We start from the raw sequence: 23,855 nt of genomic DNA on the forward strand, positions 1-23,855 counted from the left end.
TATGTTCTAACAGCAGGGTCTCACACATCTGCCAACTTGCTGCCATTAAACAAAGTACCGGGAATGTTAAGATGAAGAAAAAAACCCTGAAGAAACGGTGTGCTCGAAGCTGTGTCACTCCTTGACCATCACCCACTGCCGCATAGCAGATGTAGTGACGCTCAGTGGTCCCTGGCATCCAAAATGTTAATGTTTCATGCAGGTCATTTACTTCAACTTGTAATAAACTCTATGTTGAGAGAATATAAACAGAGAGCTCATTTTCTTTTATGCAGGAGGCCCCCAGCAGTAAAATTATTTTACATCAATATTTCTCTGAAATTGGAGACCGCCAGAGAGTTCGACGGGAAAATGAAAAAGAGATGAAGGAGCACATGTGGGGAATTAGCAAAATCTAAAAAAGAAAAATATTTTTCTACTGTCTAAGAGAGTCTGGGGCTTTAAATGTTAGCAACTTGTGTAACAAGCGAGTGACAGCCGACATGTCGATTTAAGTTAAACATTTGTCAAACATAATCACATACACAAATACACACATATGTACTTGAAACAGGGCTCCGCTGTGAACAAAAATAAAGAACGCATTACTCTTCCCTTGTTGTCTAATTAACACTTCAGATAATAGGCCGAGAGCAGCGTCAAAGCAAAGCTTCACCGGTATCCCAAGAAGGAAGGAAATGTATGAGAGTCCTTATGGTTATTGTAGCGATAACTAGAGGCCAACCATTTACATGTCGGGATGTTATCCAGCTAGCATCATGGCTTCTGTTCTTACAGCATTCCTTATGGATATGACAAGATCCAATTTTTGTACCTTATTGTCCAATAGGTCCATTAGTTATCCATCAGGTTTCCATGTTTGTTAATGGATAGAACTGCACCTCATTAGAAAGTAACCTCATTGGTTAAGCTACTTACTAATAGATATTTAGAGGGGAATTCACCGAGCTATTTAGAACCTTGTTTTTAGTCTAAAATTGTTGCACCAAAAGTCTCAGTTACTTCCCATGTGACTTTTGTATGACTTTTGCTCTTGATCATTTTTTTAAGTGAACCACCATATGCAGTGCTTTAACCCCTTAACGACAATGGACGTAAATGTATGTCATGGTGACGTGGTACTTAGCGCACCATGACGTACATTTACGCACCAACATGATCGTGAGCACCGGAGCGGTGCTCGCATCATGCCCGGCAGGTCCCGGCTGATATCAGCAGCCAGGGACCCGCCGGTAATGGGCGGATGTGCGGATTGCGCGGATGTCCACCATTAACACCTCCGATGCCATGATCAATACAGATCACGGCATCTGCGGCATTGCGGTAGTTTGAATGGATGATCGGATCGCCTGCAGCGCTGCCGCGGCGATCCGATCATCCATCATTGCGGCCGGAGGTCCCCTCACCTAGCTCCGGCCGTCTCCCGGGGTCTTCTTCTCTGGTCTGAGATCGAGCAAACCAGAGCAGAAGATCACCGATAATACTGAGCAGTGCTGTGTCCTATACATAGCACTGCACAGTATTAGCAATCAACTGATTGCAATGAATAGTCCCCTATGGGGACATAAAAAGTGAAAAAATAAAAATAATGTAAAATAAAAAAGTAAAAAAATTAGAAAAATCCCCTCCCCCAATAAAAAGTAAAACATCAATTTTTCCCAATATTCCCCCCCAAAAAGCGTAAAAAAAAAATAGTTGATACACATATTTGGTATCGCTGCGTGCGTTAAAGTATAAACTATTAAAATAAATTGTTAATTATCCCGTATGGTGAGCGGCGTAAATGTAAAAAAATTTTTTTAAAAGGCCAAAATCGCTGCTTTTTTCTCACATTTTATTCCAAAAAAAATTAATAAAAAAATTAATAAAAAGTAAAGCCTAAGCAAAAGTGGTACTGATAAAAACTACAGATCATGACACAAAAATTGAGCCTTCATATCGCCCCATATACAGAAAAATTAGAAAGTTATAGGTGGTCAAAATAAGGCAATTTCAAACATACTAATTTTGTTAAAATGGTTTGAGATTTTTTTAAGCAGTACAATTATAGAAAAGAATATAATCATGGGTATCATTTTAATTATATTGACTCACAGAATAAAGAAAACATGTCATTTTTACCAGATTGAAAACAAAACCTTCCAAAATTTGCTAAATTGCGGTTTTCTTTTCAATTTTCCCACATAAATAATATTTGTTTGGTTGCGCCGTACATTTTATGGTAAAATAAGTCATGTCATTACAAAGTACAATTGGTGACGCAAAAAACAAGCCCTCATATGGGTCTGTGGATGGAAATATAAGAGAGTTACGAGTGCTTTGTCAAGGCCTTTGTCAATAGCTGTAGGTCATTCTCTGTAATACATGACTGTTGCCTAAATAAGCCATTTGAATGAAGATGGTGAGTGCCATGAGTTTCTTTCTATTGGACTGGTTTGTTAATATTATTTATCACATTTCTAACTGTATTGATTACTCGCCATGGTTTTCTGCTATTTCTAACATGTTTATTACAGTTAGGTATGTGTCGTCCACAAGATCTATTAAGGGTGCTCTTAAAAATGTCCCATTAGACTTGTGTAGTTTTATTACACAAGCAAACCCCTCACCCTTTTTTATTTGTACAGTAATTTTTAAACAGACTGTAACCATGCAGATTAATCACCCAGTCAAAGCTCTATTCATATTTAATTTCCTTTCAACAGTTACTGTATATACTCGAGTATAAGCGGACCTGAATATAAGCCGAAGCCCCTAATTTCACCCCAAAAACCCAGGAAAAGTTATTGACTCGACCATAAGCCTAGGGTGGGAAATACATCATTCCCCCCCCCCCCCCGTCATCATCCAGACCCCCATCATTAACACCCCCATCATCATCACCCTGTCATCACCCCCCCCCATCATCATCATCACCCCGTCATCATCCCCCCCTTCATCACCCCCCCTTCATCATCACCCCGTCATCATCCCCCCCTTCATCATCACCCCGTCATCATCCCCCCCTTCATCATCACCCCTTCATCATCACCCCGTCATCATCCCACCCTTCATCATCACCCCGTCATCATCCCCCCTTCATCCTCCCCCCTTCATCATCACCCCGTCATCATCCCCCTTCATCATCACCCCACCATCATCCCCCCATTCATCATCACCCCGTCATCATCATCCCCCCTTCATCATCACCCCGTCATCATCCCCCCCTTCATCATCACCCCTATCATCATTCCCCCCCCCTTCCTCATCACCGCCTGTCAATCCCTCAGTGGTCTTCAACCTGCGGACCTCCAGATGTTGCAAAACTACAACTGTCCGGGCATGCTGGCAGTAGTAGTTTTGAAACATCTGGAGGTCCGCAGGTTGAAGACCACTGCTGCCTTCGTCATCATCCAGGACCCCCCCCCCCTTTAGTTTTTTACTCACCTCCCCTCGGTGGGAAGGAAGGGTGAGCTGGTCTGGGCCATCTATGCTGCAGGGACCGTCCGTTGGGGAGGGTTAGTCATTCCGGGCTGTCCATTTTCCCCGGGAGGCCCTCTTCTCCACTCCGGGCCGGCCCCAGACTAGTGACGTTGCCTTGACGACGACGCACAGGGACGTCCGTGCGCAGCATCGTGACGTCCCTGCGTGTCATCGTTAAGACAACGTTACTAGAGAAGAGGGCCTCCCGGTGAAAATGGACAGCCCGGAATGACTAACTCTTCCAACCGAACGGTCCCTGCAGCATAGATGACCAGGACCAGCTCACCCTTCCTTCCCAACGAGGGGAGGTGAGTAGAAAATTAAAGGGGGGTCTGGTTGATGACGAAGACCGCAGTGGTCTTCAACCTGCGGAACTCCAGATGTTTCAAAACTACTACTCCCAGAATGCCCGGACAGCTGATGGCTTATAGCAAAGATTCCACCCTAACCTTTATCTAAGCAGAAGGATAAAGGGGAAAAAAACACACTGCATATGGCGCTATTGCAATAGGTCAGGAGTCCAATAGAAAGCATCACTATTTTCTTGACACAAAGGGAATAAAAACAATAAAAGGAAATGTACAGTACAATGGGCAAGATGTGTTTCAGGAGGTAATACTTTCTTTATCAATTGCATGTAGGTTCATAGCAGGTTCCTAGCCTTGGTATACCAGTTGGACCACTGCCGGCCAGCAGCCCAGGATTAACATAGTACCTCATGAATAGGGGCGATGGGGGGGTCTCCAGGAGATACCATTACTCCACAGAATTATGCAAGGTGCTGTCCTTGTTTCTACTCTTTCCTTAAACTCTCTTTTATCTAAACAGGGCACTCCATGGCATTCTACACCTAAGCTTCATCTCTTTATTTCTTCTACAAGGATACAACGTTTGTCAAAGCCATCGATAGCTATAAGGTACATAACTGTGTTCCGGCAAGATGCTTAACATCCAATGTTTTTGTAGCTGTTTCTGTGCGGACATCTGTTGTGTTCAGTTCCAATGTCCTTGTTCTTAGTACACACATTTGTAGTCTTTGATGTTTCTTTACATATTCTAGCTAAGTATTCAGTAGATGTATCAGAGGAAATCATAACTCTTCTCTCATGCTCTAAGCCAATGTAGAAGCAGTCATTATTGCAGACATGGATCAACTGTGTGCCAAATTTCATCTGTGTCCCTTAAGGTAAGATGCTATTTTGAGCTGCCCATGATACTAGCTCTGCTCAACAGGTGCATAGCCTGCCCAGAGGGTTCTTGTGTGCCAAGCCTTAGGTGCTTTATAATCTTTTTCCTGTTATGAGAAATGATTCCACAGGTTTGGTCTGAGCCTTTTTCCTCTCCAGCTGTTCTTCTGGCTCTAAAAAAAAAAAACCTCGGAATTGTCCCCCTTCCACTTTGGCAATATTGAAAATGATTTTGAACTCATACACTATTAAGCTAACTTTATATTGCCTTAGTGACTTGACTGATGGGGCAAAACCTGAAGTAGGTAGAGCCCGGCTGAACAAAGCCATCTAGAACTACAGGTCTGTGCATGAACATAAAAAAATAAAAGTCCCATCCATAAAAGACATTCATTTCCTTCCAGAGTTTTAAAAGATCAAAAATGTATATATATATTTTTTTTGTAATACAGGGTGATTCAAAGAGGATGGTGCAAAAATAAAGGCCTGTAGATAAAGTTATATTACTGATAAATGGCCATTGACTGAAAATGAAAGCAAAACTGGCTTAGGGTGCTTTCACACTACGTTTGTAGTGTACGGTTGCTGGATCCGGTTGGGAGGGGCAAAAACCGTCCACTCCCGTATCCCAGCCGGATCCTGCCCGAACCCCATTCATTTCAATGAACTGACCGGAGTCAAACGCTGACTCCGGTTGTCTCATTTTTCCCCGTATACGTTTTTCTGACCGGACCTAGAACCGTGGTATACCACGGTTTTAGGTCTGGTCAGAAAACCGTATATGGGGCAAAAATGAGACAAGCAGAGTCAGTGTTTGACTCCGGTCGGCTCATTGAACTGAATGGGGTTCGGGCAGGATCCGGCAACCGTACACTACAAACATAGTGTGAAAGCACACTTAGTTGCCCATAGCAACCAGTCACAGCACAACTTTCATCTTCCAGAGCCAAATTTGATATCTGACATAAGATGGAAACATTGGGGAAAAAAAAATGTTTTGCATGTTTTGACAGTACAGTAAAATTTTCAGTAAAAATGTTCTCCGTATAGAAACTAAATTTTTCTTTGGCTAAAGGGGTTATCCAGGAAAAAAATCAACTGGCTCCAGAAAGGTAAACAAATTTGTAAATTACTTCTATTAAAAAATGTTAATCCTTCCAATAATTAATCCATCCTTCCAGATGATATAGAAGAAAACGTTTTTCCTGCATAACCCCTTTAAAGTAACCACTGGGGGTTTATGTCATGGGAAAAGTTTAGGCCACCCAAAGACTTCAGAAAAGACAGAGAGCAAGATTCGAGCTGTGTACAAGCACCTAGAAAGTTTACCAGGAAATGATTGACCAATGTTGCGCTGACCTCCACAAACAGTGAAGTCTATAACTGAGATTGTGCTAGCATGTGTTCCGCCTAGACATTGCATGCTTTCCTTCTGCTTCTGATGCAAACTGTCTGCTTTGTTGCCTGCATTAGCTCTAGCCAGGTCAGGGCACTCTAGCCAGGAATTTAGCCAACTCTATCTTCCTCCTACTACACCTGCTTGATTCCTCCTACATAGTGGGAGGGAGATAGACTTGACTGAATGCTAGCGACTGGTACTTTGCAGGGATCTGCAGAACATCACTGGTAAGCAGATGGTGAGCTGACTATGGAATTATTGCCAGGAGAGAGCCAAGATGGGTGTGGTGATGCTAGTCCCATACGAAGGGCAGTCTACAACTGTAACTGGAAGGGACTGGTGTGTAGTATGTAGAGGTGCATGGTAGAAGGGATTGGTTGCAGTAGGGCTCCTAAGGCCATTTTACACGATTAATGGGTAAATGAATCTTTCTAGGAATGTTCGTTTTTCAACAATTGGCCCATGTAATAGTGCCAGCAGTCAATCGTCAAAATAGCCCGCAAGACCCTTGTTTGTCAGATAATTGGATCTTTTGTGTGTCCTTTTTATGCTGAAACTATAACCCTTTGCTGAGTGTCTAAAATGCATAATAAATTTGACCTGCAGATAAATTTAGCCCAGCTGGCATTAGAGTGTTTGTGTTTGCAAGTCTGTTAAGGGTATATTCACACGTACAGGATCGACTGCATATTTTTGCTGCATATTTTGTGCAGCTGATTTTACTACCTATTAACTTCAATGGATAGCAAAATCAGTTGCAGAAAATATGCAGCAAAAAATATTGTTGAAGCTATGTAAAAGTAATATACAAGTGTGTAGGGCCACATGGAGTGGACTGGAACCATTACACAAATTGTAACCTATTAAAGAGACCGTCACTGTCCACAGTTGTTGTGCCACTCTTGTGTGAAAAAGTAAAATAAAATCTGCTGTTCAACTGGTATGATATTTAATAATTTCTTATGCATGTTTGCAGGCACCATCAGCAGAATACTGGATTTGTTTAAGGCTAATTGGAATAATTAAAATGTTTGTCCCCACAGGCTTTAGGGCATGGACAAGCATTGTCACAAGTAAACTGACAGAATACAGGTTAATAATAATAATAGTGCTTTTATTATGCACTTTCTCATAGGGAAGCCACACAGAATTTAGTTCTATGAAATCCTGCACTCTCTTGGCTTTGCATGCCCCATTTGAGGTGTATGGAAATAGACATTCCAATAATAACTATTATGGTACTTCTGGTAGTATAAAATATGAAGGGTAAATCTTTACTTTCACACTTTACTTTCAAGGTTTTCCTCAATCCCTTGCTTTAAAGGGGTTATCCCAAGAAAGGCAAAAAGCTAAGGAGTAATACATACCACTATTCTTTTTATTTATTTATATAGCGCCTACAGATTCCGCAGCGCTTATTCTAACACTATCCATGCAATTAAAGCTAATTTTCTAATGTTATTTTCAACCTTTTTAGCCTCTTTCCTAACCCTCTGAAGCTCTGGTCTCTAACCTTTTGTGGGTGGGCATCAGTGTAAACCATGCGATCATCAAGTAGCTGTTTTTCCCAGAATGACTTGCCATTTGGCTCCCTTCAACTTGCTAGTTACCAGAGTTTAGTTCTCTTGTCTTCCTCTATTGACCTGCACAGGTAGTAACTCCTCGCACATTGTTTCAGAGATATTACTAATACGTAGTGGGATCTCATTTCCCCTGAATTTTCTTCTTCACGGTCCCCTTCAATTTATGTATTCTTATTTTTATTTGTGCTTCATATACCTCCTTTATGCATTTTTAGATGCCTGTCTAGACTATGTCATCAATGTAACTTTAGTGTAGGTACTGCCTCTGAAATGTTTTACCAGACATTAAAACAGATAACTTTTGTTTCTTATGGGCTGGATCTTGAGCACATAGCTGTAACAATCGCACCTGGCCAGGTTTCTAGTGCTGGGCTCTGGCCCCTCAGGAGCTGCACACACAGGGCCAATGAGCTCCGGCCTTAGCAATTGCATCTTTCTGAGCTGGTCTCTAAGGCTTCAGTTTGCTTCTGTCTTTGCTTGTGATTACAGCTTATACCTGTGTGTCTAGCTTTCTGTCTGTACTGCCTTATACATTTTTCTGACCTCCTGCCTGTTTATTGACCATTCTTTTGCCTGCTGTTCTGGGCCTTTGTAGTGTCAACCCTGCACTTTAGTTTAGCAGAGGGAGTGGCAACCAGTTGTGGATCTGCTTTATAGGGCAGATACGCAAATAGGCAGGGAAAGGGATTCTGGGTGAGCTCATGGCCGCACTATTCCCTTCCCGATGTGACAAAAGGGTATCCAAGTGAAATCCACTACAAAAAGCTGAGCTGGATGGATATGTTTCAATTAAAAAAAATATGTTGTGTGAAAGTAGCTGTGTGCTGCATCAGGCAGAACTATGTTTTATGTTGTTCTCATGATCTGTGGGTCCAACCTTTCTTTACCACTAAATGGCCAATTGCCCTACAACTGCCCTTCCCCATTATGTGCTCAAGCCAAACTTAATATCCTGTCCACTGCAATGAAACAAAATGATCAAACGCCTCTCCCTCAGACTGACCACAGCAACCACACTCACTTCAGTAAGGCAAAGTTAGGTCTTTTGGTGTTGGATTACTAAAGAAAATAGTTGTTATTATGCTTTGTTTTCTTTTAAAATGAGTACCGTTGCTTGATAAGAACTATATAATTATAAATCTAAGTTATCATCCATCTGTATACACTACAATAATCCACATATCCAGTGGGAAAAGAATAGTTTTCATACAATAGGTGTCAGGTTAGCCATATAGTAAAGCAGGAGGCGCTCACCGACAGCATCCCTAGCAAAGGTCATTGGAACACGCTGTCTGCATAGTTGGAATTTCTGCATGCTCAGCCTGGAATCCACAGTGACTTGAAGCCTTGGGTCAAGCAAAGTATTAAACAGGAGTGCATGTCCTTGGTGACCTTCTAGAAAAGTGATCCTTTCCAAATCATGGTAGATGAGATTAGTATGGGAATGCAAGTCATTTGACCAAACGGGGGTCTGAGCAAAATTAAAACTTCATAAAAACTTTCTAACATACCTTTTTATACTTGCAGAAATTTTACTGAACTAAAGCAACATACACCATTCAGCCATAACATTAAATCACTGACGATTAAAGTAAATAACATTGATTTTAGTTCCAAAAGATGGACAACCTGTAAACTATTGACAGCATGATGGGCCCTTGTGCTTATTGAAGCAAATGCTAACCCATCCAATGTGATTCCTGTCTTATTCCACAGAAAAATTGTAGCTGGAAAATATTAATAATAATTTATTTATATAGCTTCAACAAATTCCCCAGCACTTTACAATTTTAGGGGTACAATAAATAGGGGTACATAAAGACAAGTATCAGACATTACAATATTACACACTAAATATTCAAAGGAGGATTGAGGGCCCTGCTGATGGAAAAGTTAATGCTGACTATAGCAACATATGAGAGTATACCAAACATCACAGTTTGCTGCATAACTGCAGCATGCTGGCCTCTATAATAGGCATTTAGGCATCAGAACTGAAACAAAGCAACAGTGGCCTGAAAAATTAAGGATAAAGGCAAGAGAGCACCCTGCAGCCTGAGGAACAAATGATTGAGAAAATATGAAAATATTTATTTAGAATTTATATAAAATATGAATTACTTACCCACCATCTGATAGACCCAGTTTAACCATGTATTACATTGATGGCTATTACATTTTAAAGGGGTACTCCTTTTTTTTTTTTTTTTTTTAATCAACTGGTGCCAAATAGAAGATTTGTAAATTAGTAAATTACTTCTATTAAAAAATCTTAATCCTTCCTGTACTTTTCAGCTGTTGTATGCTCCACAGGAAGTTCTTTTCTTTTTGAATTTCCTTATTGTCTGACCACATTGCTCTCTGCTGACACCTCTGTCCATTTTAGGAACTGTCCGGAGCAGGATAGGTTTGCTATGGGGATTTGCTCCTACTCGGGACAGTTCCTAAAATGGGCAGAGGTGTCAGCAGAGAGCACTGTGGTCAGACAGAAAGGAAATTCAAGAAGAAAAGAACTTCCTGTGGATCATAAAAGAATTGATAAGTACTGAAATCAATGGGAATTCTTCCATGGAATTCTGAACGTAAATTCTGCTGTGTGGACACGGCCTTAATTGGGAAATATTTGTCCAGGTGTAGCTTCTGCCAAACTATAACAGCTGAGCCAACCCCTTTAAATGGTTGAAATACTTGAGTGTCTAGTAAACATAAGGTATCAAGAAGAATTCGGTTGATATTTTAATATTTGTTTAAAAAGTTTCTAGTAACTTTTTGCTGTTGAAGGTCAAAATTTCAATACTTCAGCAAGGAGGCAAATTTCATACAACCTGTTTGGCGCATGTTGTTTTAATAAATCCTAGGTTCCTTTCATTACGATAACCTTTTATGTGGATTAGGTTATGTTCCAGCTAAAAGTAAAATTAGACAGATATAAGACATTGAAGTTATCCTCAAAGTGATGGGGGCAATAAGTAATGATTTACTAGGTAGATAACAAGACACATTCCTTGTTGATTTGCTTACTACAAAGGATTACAAGTTTAAACTCAATTTTAATTTAAACTAAGGTTTTGTTCATGAGCTTCAGATTTTGGATGTTTAATATTATGCGCTAGTGAATTCTGGAAATGTTCAGGCTTGGTTGCTTTGTACATTATAGAAAGTCATTTTCTGGATCAGTGATTTCTGAGTCCTTGATAGTGTGAGTAGATTCTTCCTGAGTTCCATGTAGTAGTCCCAAAACTAGTTAGGCTGGCTGTGTAGGCATTTCTTCTGCCTGGCAATCCATTGCTGGCCTGTTTCCAATAGTAGAGGGCTTAATAAGGAGCCAGGAAAGGTAACCACAGGATGAAAAAAACATCTGCAAAAACAGAGGAGCAGACAAACCACACGGAGGCCTGAACAGCCACAAAAATGCACTGGGCCCCGTACTTGTTCCCTACGTCAACTCGAGCTATTTTTTTTAAGAGCATTTTTTTTATTTTTACAACTGAATGATCTTCTCATACAAAAGATACACTAGTCAGATTACTATAATTTTTACCAAAATATATCACCACCATTAGACAGTTATAAACGTTAATCTAAGAATCAGTCTTAAATGTTTTCCACTTAATATATACCAGATCTACAAATATCATACAATATGGTACCATAAAGTGTAAGTTAATGAAACGATTTATTCACTACATATTATTCAGGATGAATAGGTTCCTGTATGTTAAATCCAGCTCTGCTGAATGATATTAAACACTATAAAGTTCCTAATAAAAGATGCCTTTGGAATTCTAGCCTGTTATCAATATGTAAACATATATTGCATAATTTCTGATTATAAATTCAATGAACAAACTCTGCCTATACAACCCCTTTAAATATTAGGATATTATATAATAAGCATTTAATTATTATACTTTTCCTTTTATTATAAAGTAACTGAGTATTTGGGGGTGACCGGTGTTCCTACTTAAACCTTGTGGGAGTAAAAGCAACAATGATGCTCTCATCCTCATAGCCCCACTTCTTATTCCCCTCATCATATACCAGCCTTGTATCTCTGTCCTCATATCCCCTCCTCACATCCCGTCCTTACATCTCGTCCTTACATCCCGTCCTCACATTTCATTCTCACATCCCATCCTAACATCCCGTCCTCATATTCCATCCTCACATCCAGACCTCATATCCCTTCCTCATATCACATCCTCATATATCATCGTCACATCTCGTCCTTACATCCCGTCCTCACATTTCATTCTTACATCCCATCCTAACATCCCGTTCTCATATTCCATCCTCACATCCAGACCTCATATCCCTTCCTCATATCACATCCTCATATATCATCGTCACATCTCGTCCTTACATCCCGTCCTCACATTTCATTCTTACATCCCATCCTAACATCCCGTTCTCATATTCCATCCTCACATCCAGACCTCATATCCCTTCCTCATATCACATCCTCATATATCATCGTCACATCCCGTCCTTACATCTCGTTCCTTACATCCCGTCCTCACATTTCATTCTCACATCTCATCCTAACATCCCGTCCTCATATTCCATCCCCACATCCAGACCTCATATCCCTTCCTCATATCACATCCTCATATATCATCGTCACATCCCGTCCTTACATCTCGTCCTTACATCCCATCCTCACATTTCATTCTCACATCCCATCCTAACATCCCATCCTCATATTCCATCCCCACATCCAGACCTCATATCCCTTCCTCATATCACATCCTCATATATCATCGTCACATCCTGGTCTTACATCTTGTCCTCACATTCCTTCCTCATATGATGTGAGGACTGGATGTGAGGTCTGGATGTGAGGACGAGATGTATGGATGGGCCTTACAACTCATCCTCACATCCAGACCTCACATCCCTTCCTCATATCCCATCCTTATATATACCAACATTATATAACACCCTCATATGCCAGCCTCATTTCCCAGCATCCTATAACATCCCCTGCATTAACTATTATCTGCACCCACCTGCTGGACACTCTGCAGGATATTTAAGAGTCCCAGGCTATCTCTGCAGCTCAAGAGTAACGTGATGCATTGGATAGAAGAGAGGAGAAAAAAGTAACAGCTTTCCAATCTCCCAATCGGTGTGTCCTAGTGGAATACTCTACCCATTTAAAAAAAGACTTGCATACCTGCAACAAATTGCATTGCTAACAGGAGTATGTTATACTTACATGGCAAAACATAAAGAATTGTTGACTTTAAAAAATATATTATTATATTTTATCTGTAGTTACGGACATATAGCGTGTGGCAAGCCCACTCTAAAGAAATCCACAGTAGGAGTGTTGTTTTTATAGCATAGCCTATTTTATGCATATGTATATAGAGAAATGTTTCTTAATAAGAAAATACAGGGTGGGCCATTTATATGGATACACCTTAATAAAATGGGAATGGTTGGTGATATTAACTTCCTGTTTGTGGCACATTAGTATATGTGAGGGGGAAACTTTTCAAGATGGGTGGTGACCATGGTGGCCATTTTGAAGTTGGCCATTTTGAATCCAACTTTTGTTTTTTCAATAGGAAGAGGGTCATGTGACACATCAAACTCATTGGGAAATTCACAAGAAAAACAATGATGTGCTTGGTTTTAATGTAACTTTATTCTTTCATTTGTTATTTACAAGTTTCTTACCACTTATAAAATGTGTTCAATGTGCTGCCCATTGTGTTGGATTGTCAATGCAACCCTCTTCTCCCACTCTTCACACACTGATAGCAACACCGCAGGAGAAATGCTAGCACAGGCTTCCAGTATCTGTAGTTTCAGGTGCTGCACATCTCGTATCTTTATAGCATAGACAATTGCCTTCTGATGACCCCAAAGATAAAAGTCTAAGGGGGTCAGATCGGGAGACCTTGGGGGCCATTCAACTGGCCCAGGACGACCAATCCACTTTCCAGGAAACTGTTCATCTAGGAATGCTCGGACCTGACACCCATAATGTGGTGGTGCACCATCTTGCTGGAAAAACTCAGGGAACGTGCCAGCTTCAGTGCATAAAGATTGAAACACATCATCATGTAGCAATTTAGCATATCCAGGGGCCTTGAGGTTTCCATTGATGAATCTTTGTACCCCATATGCCACACCATACCATCAATTTTTGTGTTCCAACAGTCTTGGAGGGATCTATCCAATGTGGGTTAGTGTCAGACCAATAGCGGTTGTTTTGTTTGTAAACTTCACCATTCACATAAAAGTTTGCCTCATCACTGAACAAAATCTTCTGCGTAAACTGAGGGTCCTGTTCCAATTTTTGTTTTACCCATTCTGCAGCACCTGAAACTACAGATACTGGAAGCCTGTGCTAGCATTTCTCCTGCGGTGTTGCTATCAGTGTGTGAATAGTGGGAGAAGAGGGTTGTATTGACAATCCAACACAATGGGCAGCACATTGAACACATTTTATAAGTGGTCAGAAACTTAAAAATAACTCCTGATTGTTTTTCTTGTGAAATTCCCAATAAGTTTGATGTGTCACATGACCCTCTTCCTATTGAAAAAACTAAAGTTGGATTCAAAATGGCCGACTTCAAAATGGCCACCATGGTCACCACCCATCTTGAAAAGTTTCCCCCCTCACATATACTAATGTGCCACAAACAGGAAGTTAATATCACCAACCATTCCCATTTCATTAAGGTGTATCCATATAAATGGCCCACCCTGTACTATTACTGAACCTGTTTGCACATTTTCTTTTCGGCTGGTGTTCCTTTACACAAAGCTATCCTGGGGCCAGGGGTTTCCTTGTTGGACAAACATTACAGGGGTTGGAGTCAGATAGTCCATGCCCTTAGACTGGTTTCATACCTCGGTCTAAGGGCTCTTTAAGTTGGTCTATTTATTTATGGACCGAGCACTAATCTGGTAGATTGGTGATCATTTGTAGAGTCTTTTATACCATTCAACAATCAAGCAGGCCTGCAAAAATGATATGATTAACCAATGATCAAGCACTTTCTCATTTGTTAGGGAGAGGTGGCACATTCTATCATGTGTATTGGTGTTTTGAATTTGGAAGTGTTTTGGAGCCCTGACACATGTGACAGAAGAGATCCTTGCCAAAAAGACAACTGAGCTGACTGAGGGCTGCCACTATGTTAGAAAGTCGCTGTGCATGAGAGAGAAAAAGTCTTGGCTTCTGGGCCAGGCAGCAGTCGCTTTGGGTATATGCAGTGCTCAGCAGCAGGAGAGGCTACTGTGGGTGAGGGTGGTTCACACAAATGTGGACTGAGTTGCAGTACAACATCAGATAGCCCAGTGAGGGTTGACCTATAACAAGCCACAAGTAGCGGTGAACAGAGATTGCAACCAGCTGCATTCTGAAAACTTGCGGACACTATGATTGAGCTGTGCCTCTAATTAAAGAACCGTTATGCTTGATTGTGCCTACAGAAAACATTCTACAGTAAAAATCTTCTGCTTGAGCAAGAGTGAGTCCTCCATTCTTTTCCGCTTGTCTACACCTTCCCTACCGTATGGATCACATCTGGCCTTCTACCTTTTCCACCTTGATAACAAAGCCTGCTGCCACTCTCATAGTTATACAAATCAAGGGTCATGGAGACCACCCAAATCCCTTGGTGCCACACAATCTAAGATCTTATCATAGTTCACAAACCCTAATGTTTACTTTTTCAATTTTTATTTGCTCATTTGGATTAACATGTAAATTCTTTGCTCTTCTAGAAATTTCCAGCTGTTTTTTGATTTAGCAATCCTGTACGACCTGCACACATCTACGTCTGCCAGAAAATAAAGTTCTAACATTCCCACTTCTACTGCGATAAATATATGATTCCACAAACGCTGTTGATGGATTGGTTATTATTACAGCTGAGATTGCAGCACACGGGTACTACTTTATACTTCATTCTCTTCCATTACAAGCATCCATTCTTCGGTTACATTTTATTCTTTTATATTCTATTATTAAAAAAGTCCAACTGTGTCTAATCCAAGATGGAAATAATAATTCTCCAATTTCTGTCTTTTTTCTAACCTATTTTTTTCTTAGCTCCAGCTATTAATATGGCACACAATACTGGCTGGCTGACACTGACTCCATCTTTACCAATGATGTATTTGTCCACATCCTAAAAGCTATGACTTGTTAAAGGTTCTTTGTTACCATGTAAATAATGACTGGATTATTCTTTTTGTACAGGTAATAAAAAGACTTTTATGCAATAATTTATATTATTTTGAAAAAAAATAATGAGACATCCTTGTGCCCATAGGTTTTCATGGAACATAAAACAGTTACATAAGGCTAAGTTCACATCATGTTTTTGTATCCTTTTGAAGAATTATGTTTTAAATCTTTAAAAACAAAAGGGAACTTTTTAGGCCATGTTCACACAGCGTAATGTCCGCACAGAAAACACGGGCAGACATTCCGAACATATTTGGTGGGCACTAGGAACGTTCAGAAATGCCCAGTCTCATAGATGGCAATGCATCGGAATCGGGAAATCCCACCTTGTGAAATGCCCAGCAGAATCCCATTGAAGCCAATTCCTCGGGAATTCCGCATGGACATTTCACCACGTGAACTTGGCCTTAACAGTAAGCATGAACAAAATGGATTGCAGTGGGGGACCTGCAGGAAAAAAAAAAAAAAAACTCTACTAGAATAATAAAATCAATGTGGCATCTAAGTAATATCATACAATATTTGTGGTGTAACTAATACCAGGCTCATTTTGTTGCTCACAGGACAGGTAGGATTTAAGCTATAGCTTCATCATGTATATTAATTAGCTGTATGATTTATGAAACTAAAATCCATTTCACCTGCTACTTGGCTCTGATAAAATCGCCCTTCTGTGTTTCAAATATTTACTCTCGATCTCTCCTGAAAAATCTCCAAATACTTTCCATTGTTTACAGTGGAACAGATCCTAAAGCCCTTTAGAAAACGTGGAAAAATTTGCAGTTCTGCCTCTGTCTCACCACAGAGAATAATGATTCAGAGATTACATAGAGAAGGTGAGTAGCCAAAATATTCCCAGAATGTTACTGTTCTTTTAACTCCTTGCCGACATCCTCTATATATGTACGGCAGAAGTTACGGGGAAATAGATGGACTGATCTTGAGAACATGTGGTCATTATAGGATTAAATAATATATCAACCTTGGACTCTTTCTTATTATGGATGGTATCTACAGTGGTTCCTTTAATATTAAAGAAGTACTCTATGATAAAAGTTTTTTTTTCTTTTTTTTAAAACTTGCCCAGTATGCCAGCATTTAAAAAAAGTACTTACCTACCACAAATTCCCCGATGCCTCCAGTTTTGCATTCCTGTCCTCTGCAGCAATCCTCTTCATGCTTCTTGTGATTGGTGTGTCACTCTGCAACTCAGCTAAAGGCAGACTGCATCAATGTCTCACCTTGGCCGCTGATTGGATGAGGGGCAATGTGATGTATTGAGCCCCAACCCTGGTCTTCTTCCTGGTACCAGGGCCCAATACTTCACACTGCCACTTAGCTAATCACTGGCTGTGGCGAGACATCGCTGCAGCCAGTGATTATCTGAGCCGCAGTGTAATGTGTCAACCATAAGAATCAGGAAGAAGATCACTGTGGAGGATAGTAAATAATTCCAGTTTTTTTTATGCAGGCTGTAATGCTTGCACCTGTCCAGGCTTCACATGCTGCACTCTGGCAACTCAGAGGTTACAGCAGCAGCGGGCTGGATATTTTAATCCCTGCACTATGTCCCAACCATGCTCGTGATTACAGCTCATTCCTGTCTCACCAGCTTACGTCTTCTTTGTCTCATATGTTTCTCTGAACTCCTGCCTGTTTACTGACTATTCTTTAGCCTACCGTTCTGTGCATTTTTGGCCATCTGGTTTGAGCCTTTCTTGCCTTTGACTTGTCCTCTGCATAGTGTTTAGGTACTGTATTATTTTCTGGATTTGACTCTGGCCTGTTAGGCTCTGATTTTACGTTTGTAAATTCCCTGTGTATTCCCTGTCTGTCTTTTTTTGCCTTTAGTTCTGTGCCTGTTAACCCAGTTTATCCTGATCTGCTTCCCTGACATACGTACAGTGTTTATTTGTTTTGAACTTTGCTTTGCCCTGCACCTAATTCAGTGAAGGGTCCGGCCAATGTTAATTTTATTGACGGTCCTTTTTTGCCATTTGTTAATTAAACGTTAATTCGAAGAAAAATTACAAAAATTCTGACAATTATGGTTACAAATTTTTGTTATCGGTTGAAACCTGCATCGGAAAAGATTGTTCCAGGGTGGACTGACAGGTCAGGCATTCGATCCAGGCCAGAAAGGGGGCCCGCTGACATTAGAGGAGTTTAAACTATGTTTAAAAGTGGGGGAATACTGGAAGTCCTGGTGGGTGGCGTGTGACCTCCTGTGTATTGTTTGTCTGTTTTTTCTTTTTTATGTGGGCATATTGTTAGTAACCTAACTCTTATAAGAACAGTGTGGGGGACCTACCTCCTATTGAGACAGTGTGGGGGACCTATCTGACAATGGGTAACCTTTGTCATGACTAAATGTCTCAGCATTCCCTGCCAGTCAGTACTACAAGTTTCAGCATTACCTGCCAGTCAGCACTACAAGTGATGTAATGTCTCGGGACGCACTGCAACCTGGGAAAACCGACACTCATTTTGTATGCTGTTAAAAATTAACATTAAGGAAAAAATCACAGAAGAATTGCGAAGCCACCATCAAAATCAGAATCAGGGATAGACACTGTATTATGAACACTGACTTTACAGCCTCTGTAGAATAGTGAAATAAAAAAAATCCTAAAGTACTTAAATTACTTTAAGTACCATATGGGTGCACAGAGTTGGGCTTAACTACTATATGGGGGCATAAAGTGGGCATTGTTCCTGTGTGGGACAATGCACATGGGGAGTTTGTATAGAGGTTGGATTGTGCTGAGGTAAGGAGCCTAAGGCAAGGTTCACACTGTGGAATTTCTGGGCAGAATTTCTGCCAGAGATCGAGCCAGCGGCACTAGGACCACGCGGACTACATTGCCATCTCCCAAAAGATCCATCCAGAAATGCATTGCAGTCTATGGGGGCAGCAATGCAGTCTGCTCGGTCCTAGCGCCGCGGGCTCGATCTCCGGCAGAAATTCTGCCCAGAAATTCTTCAGTATGAACCCAGCCTAAGGCTAGGTTCAGACTACGGAATTTCTGACAGAAATTCAGACGTAAAATTTCCGTCAGAAATTCCGCTTGCTAAAATGTCTAGTGTAGTGAATGGTTTCCCGTTCACAAATTCACACTTCAAAATCCGCTTGGCGGTGCTCTTTCTTCAGGCGGAAATCCGCACGGAACACATTGCAGTCTATGGGAGACTGCAGTGTCCGCGCTGTCCTAGCGCCGACTAATTCAGTCGGCGCAGGTGGAACTCAGAATCTCCGGGCGGAAATTTTCTGCCCGGAGATTCCATAGTCTGAACCTAGCCTAAGGGTCTATTCACACGGCAGAATTTTCCCTTTCTGAATTTCATCTCAAGCCCATAGACTTCTATGGGATTTCGCACTCCCATTCACACTTCTGAATTTCTGCTTGCGGAATTCCTCTAGTGGAATTCCGCAAGCAGAAATTCAGAAGTGTGAATGGGAGTGTGGAATCCCATAGAAGTCTATAGGCTTTAACTTGAGACGGAATTCCACAAGCATAAATTCTGCCAGGTGAATAGACCCTAAGGCTAGTCAGTGTATGGGGTGATATTGGCCCTTGTATAGTGTAATTTATTCAATAGCAGTGGGGTAGTAACAAATAGTCATTGTGTGGAGATAATTTGTGGTTGTGGTGTGGCAGTATCATTGTCCCTTATATACTGCATTATTGGTCTCAATATACTGAAAGTGGTCAGTTACAGTATGATGGTAATAAATATGGTGATAATATTCCACCTTGTATACTGTGATAATAGTCTCAGTATGCAGGATATAGTCAGGAACAGTATGATAGTAATATGTATAGTGTTATTATTCCTCATTGTATACTGGTATTATTGGTAATATTGGTCACAGCATACAGGATTTGGACAGTACCAGTATAATGGTAATATGTATGGTGATAATATTCCTCCTTGTATACTGGTATTACTGGTAATATTGGCCTCTGTATACAGGATTTAGTCAGTACCAGTGGTAATATGCATTATGTACCTGTGTGTGTGTGTGGGGGGGGGGGGGGGGGGGTGGGTGGGGGGGGAGGAGAGTTCCTAAGCCTAGAGTTTAACTAGTTTCTAAACCCATTCAATTCTACATTCCTAAAATCTGCTCGAAATTTAATTAACTAAAATAAATCTGCTGGAGTTATTGGGGGAGATTTATCAAAATCTGTGCAGAGGAAAAGTTGCCCAGTTGCCCATAGCAACCAATCAGATAGCTTCTTTCATTTTTAACAAGGCCTCTGCAAAATGAAAGAAGCGATCTGATTGGTTGCTATGGGCAACACAGCAACTTTTCCTCAGGACAGGTTTTGATAAATCTCCCCCATTGTCGTTACATTATTCTGAGGTATATTAATACTAAAATATGACTGAACGTAAACTTATTTAATAACAATTGGTTACCCTTATGTATTTGATGTATTGTTAGGAGTAGACAAGTCCTTCACAGGTAAATGGTGCTATCCTTCACCATATATACAAGCTTGGTTAAATATACCCTTGCGGCAAAGGCTATGTGGGCCAAACTTCCAGACAAATGAAAATAAGGCTTGGCGAACATAAATCCATGATAAGAAGGTATTCCCACTTGGAACAAGAGGGAATGAAAGAAACGCAATATGGAGAAACAAGTGTAGCCCGTCATTTTAAGCAATTTGGACACACAGTAACAGATCTCAGATGGCAAGTAGTTGAAGAAGTAGAAAAAAGAAAAAGTAAGGAAGAAAATAAAAAAGCATTACTGAAGCGTAAGGCATATTGGATAAAAGAGTTAGAAAAGATCGAACTGAAGGGTCTTAATGAAGTGTGCAGTTATAAGGCATTTTTATAGTAGCTGTGGTTATAGAAAATGCTTGGTATTATTTATGCAGTGTATAAAAAGAACCAGCGCAGTAAGAGTTAAACATGTACTACCTGCCAGCATATTTAACCACGCTCTGACTCCACACCTGTGCGCATGATTAAGGGGTTGTTCCCCGCAACGTAGCGCGGCAAGCTGGAGCTGAGGCATTCGTCATCTTACCTGTTTGGGATGTAAACCATTGTACCCCATGTATTCATCAAATGTGATCCATAAGAAATATCATATGGGACCATAAAGATAGAAAATCATGCAAATAAAGCATGAAATATGAAGGAAGACCTGAACGTTGTGATCATGAGTAATTCCTTGTGAATACATACTTATTTATTCACATTATGCTCGCCGCATGCAATCCAGGTACTCCGCACCCCTAGACATCTTATCCCCTATCCAAAGGATAGGGGATAAGATGTCATATCGCCGAGGTCCCGCTGCTGGGGACCCCTGGGATCTCGGCAGCAGCACCCACCTGTACGGCTTCCACCTCACACTGGCAATGCTGGAGGCTTCGGATCCCGACCACAATGGCGGACGAGCTTGACGTCACCGTCACACCCCGCCCCCGCAATGCAAGTCTATGGGAGGTCCGTCACACACCCTCCCATAGACTTGCATTGAGGGGGCGGGGCGTGATGTCACATGGGGCGGAGTCGTGACATCACGCTCGTCCGCCATTGTGGTCAGGATCAGAAGCCTCCAGCGTTGCCGGTGTGAGGTGGAAGCCATACAGGTGGGTGCTGCTGCCGAGATCCCGGGGGTCCCCAGCAGAGGGACGCCGGCGATCTGACATCTCATCCCCTATCCTTTGGATAGGAGATAAGATGTCTAGGGGTGCGGAGTACCCCTTTAACCAAGCTAAAACTAAACTTAAGCAGATGAATAAAATACGACTAGAACTAAAATTTCATTTTGTCACAAGTCTAATAACTAAAATTAAATTGGCTGCCAAAATGAACACTGGGTCCGACACTGTGATTGGTGCCACCCTATTAAGGAGGCAGGGACTGAGATTTGGGTGAGCTCAGGGCTGCACTTTTTCCAGCCTGATGTGACACCAGAATGCTGGGAAAGTATATAAAAAAAATAGTTCTTTCCCTTTAGTTGGCTCCAGGATGACCACTGAAAATTGAAGATATATCTTCAAACCATAAATGTAACAAATAATTGGTTCTGCAGCCCAAAAAAATGTCAACCCAAAATTAGAAAAAATTTACTTGAAGGGAAAATGACCAATACAGATAATGGAAGTCCTACATATAAAAGTAAAATAAACTGCTGGAAGCCATACATCACTTTAGCATCAATTCGGACCATCTAGTCTGCCCAATATTCCCTATACTATCAATAGTCCCTGGCCCTATCTTATATGGAGGATAGCCTTATGCTTATCCCATGCATGTTTAAACTCCTTCACTGTATTTGTAGCTACCACTTCTGCAGGAAGGCTATTCCATACATCCACTACTCTCTCAGTAAAATAATACTTCCTGATATTACTGCATAAACCTTTCCCCCTCTAATATAAAACTATGTCCTCTTGTGGTAGTTTTTCTTCTTTTAAATATGCTCTCCTACTTTACTGTTTTGATTCCCTTTATGTATTTAAAAGTTTTTATCATATCCCCTCTGTCTTTTTTTCAGGAAAGACCATTGCATGTTTAAAATATTGAAACCTGAGGCCATTGTATTCTAAAGGATCACTGTTTTGATCTCTTATAGATCCAAAAGAAGTACAAGTTGAGGCACTGGCCCAAATTACCATGCCCCAAAGCATTGCCAGCAGCTGGTGTTTATAGATTTTAATAAAGCGCATGAACAGATACTATGTAGGACTCAAAATTGTGATTTTGAAAATGGTCCATACATAGACATAATTGAATTATATTCAGTAAACCTGCCAGGAACATGTCGGGCTGTATGTTGGCTTCCCTCATTGACATTTTGCTGGCATTCAATCCAACAGAATCTCGAAAAGTTGCTATAATGTTTACTAGAAATAAGCTGTTAAGCTTTATTTACCAATTACCAAGACTGGATTGTTGCCATTTTCTATAAATTGCATGGCCTGACACTGTCTGCACCTTGCAACACGTCCAGTGCATGCTTGTTATTTTAAGACTGTGCTGCCATGCCTGAATGTGAAGGTGTTCATCTGTCCTGACTACTTAGATTCTAGTACTTTGCTACACTTGTCGTTGTGGAAATAAATAGAGATTGGGCAGGGGACCAAAGGCTATCTGTGGTTGACTGACCCAATTTTTTCCTTTATAGTTGCATGAACAAACAAAAAGGGACCAATAATGTCTGAGGCCGCCATTTTTACACACTGCTTAGAAGCAGTGAATGTGCCTAGAGAAATAGGTTAAGAAAAACACAAATAAAGTAAAAAGTCAAATACAGTACAGTTTGTACAAATACAGTATGTAAATTGTTTGAGGGTTTTCTAAGAGATGCTATTCTGGAATATCTTGATGAAAATAAATGTATGACTCCATATCAGCATGGCTTTATGAGGGATCGGTCCTGTCAAACTAACCTGATCAGCTTTTATGAGGAGGTGAGCTCCAGACTGGACCAGGGGCAATTGCTGGCTGTCGTATATCTGGATTTTTCCAAAGCATTTGATACAGCTCCACATAAAAGATTGGTGCATAAAATGAGAGGGATTAGGCTGGGGGAGAATGTGTGTAAGTGGGTAAGTAACTGGCTCAGTGATAGGAAACAGAGGGTGGTTAACAGTGGGGTACCACAGGGGTCAGTCTTGGGTCCTGTTCTATCTAATATTTTTATTAATGACCTTGTAGAGGGGTTGAATAGTAAAGTAGCAATCTTTGCAGATGATACAAAACTCTGTAAAGCGGTAAACACTATAGAGGACAGTGCACTGTTACAAATGGATTAGGATAGGTTGGAGGTTTGGGCTGGGAAATGGCAGATGAGGTTCAACACTGATAAATGTAAGGTAATGCACATGGGGAAGAAAAATCCGGGCTGGGATTATGTATTAAATGGGAGAACACTTGGGACGAATGACATGGAAAAGGATTGGGAATCTTAGTTAACAGTAAATTTAGCTTTAGTGACCAGTGTCGGGCAGCTGCTGCCAAGGCAAATAAAATCATGGGGTGCA

General features: G+C 40.9%; 1 protein-coding gene across 3 annotated transcripts in view; it reads right to left on the reverse strand.

The window, feature by feature from the left end:
* The window catches only part of COL8A2 (collagen type VIII alpha 2 chain), a 167,144-nt gene that overhangs the window by 40,302 nt on the left and 102,987 nt on the right, over positions 1-23,855 (reverse strand). The gene's annotated exons all lie outside the window — the stretch shown is intronic.

Source organism: Hyla sarda, chromosome 2, assembly GCF_029499605.1.
Source record: "Hyla sarda isolate aHylSar1 chromosome 2, aHylSar1.hap1, whole genome shotgun sequence".
NCBI lineage: Eukaryota > Metazoa > Chordata > Amphibia > Anura > Hylidae > Hyla > Hyla sarda.